This window comes from Mus pahari, chromosome 2 (assembly GCF_900095145.1).
Source record: "Mus pahari chromosome 2, PAHARI_EIJ_v1.1, whole genome shotgun sequence".
NCBI classification, from domain to species: Eukaryota; Metazoa; Chordata; class Mammalia; order Rodentia; family Muridae; genus Mus; species Mus pahari.
This window is the reverse complement of record NC_034591.1, coordinates 129,326,771-129,327,919: the sequence shown is the minus strand read 5'-3', so window position 1 is coordinate 129,327,919 and position 1,149 is coordinate 129,326,771. Positions and strand designations below refer to the sequence as shown.

Genomic DNA, 1,149 nt, shown 5'->3' with positions numbered 1-1,149 from the left:
TAGACCAGGCTGGCCTCGAACTCAGAAATCCGCCTGCCTCTGCCTCCCGAGTGCTGGGATTAAAGGCGTGCGCCACCACGCCCGGCTCTACTTTGTACAAGTTTTAAAGCATATTTAAAAGGGTTTTAAGAAGGATTATGTGTATGTGCAAGTATGTGGGTACAATCCCGTGTATGTGATCTTGGGTGGCTTCAGAGGCCAGCAGAAGACTGGATCCTCTGAAGATGGAACTGCATGCAGTTGTGAGTTGTCTGAAGTGACGCTGGCAATTGAATTCAGGTCCCCAGTGAGAGCAGTAAACATTCTTAACTGTTGAACCATCTCAGCCCTAGATTATTTTTTTAAAGATTCTGTCCTAACAAGCACTTTTGTTTTTAGGACAGTGTTTCATGTGGGTGCTTGTCTAGTTTACAGAAAACTCTGGGTTCTATGCCCAGCACCATATAAAACCAGGCACGGTGACCCATGCCTACAATACCAGCACTTAGAAGATAGAGGAGCTCAGAAAAGGGAGGATCAAAAGTTTGGGTGCATCTTTAGCACGTACATAGCAAATCTGAGCCAGCCCAGGCTTCAAGAAACTGTTTCTACAAAAAACAAAAATGAGAACGTTTCACTGTGTAGCATAGGCTAGCCTCAAACTCACATTCTCCTTCGGCATCCCGGGGAATGGGATTGTAGGCAGACAGTACTAGCCCTGGCCTAGCAGTCAATCATTTAGAAAGCTAACTTGTTCTTGTTCCATTAACTCAACTGCCACAAATGAAACCATGTGTCTAAGACTTAAGTAAACCCTATTCACTGACCCTGTCCTGAAGGACAAAAACATGGCTTCCTGTTTAAGACCAAAACCCTACTCTATTAATATAAATATAGGAAAAAGATTTCTTTCACACATTAATCTTGCTTTTCGTTGTATCAAAACTGGGAAAGATAGTGATTCGCATTTTAAGAGTTCTTATGCTAAAGGATACTTAAAGGAACCCACAAGTTCCAGACCCCTAGTGCGGAGTGACAGGTGACACATGACCTGTACTCTCAGAATTGGAAAGCCCAAGGCAGGAGGGTCTAGAGTTCAGCGCAAACTTGGCTACACAGTAAGATGATCTGACATGGGGAGAGAGAGAGAGAGAGAGAGAGAGAGAGAGA

At 44.0% G+C, this 1,149-nt stretch overlaps 1 protein-coding gene across 1 annotated transcript in view; it reads right to left on the bottom strand.

Annotated features, from left to right (window-relative positions):
• Positions 1 to 1,149, bottom strand: part of Fancd2 (FA complementation group D2) — a 64,765-nt gene that overhangs the window by 15,632 nt on the left and 47,984 nt on the right. The window lies entirely within an intron of this gene.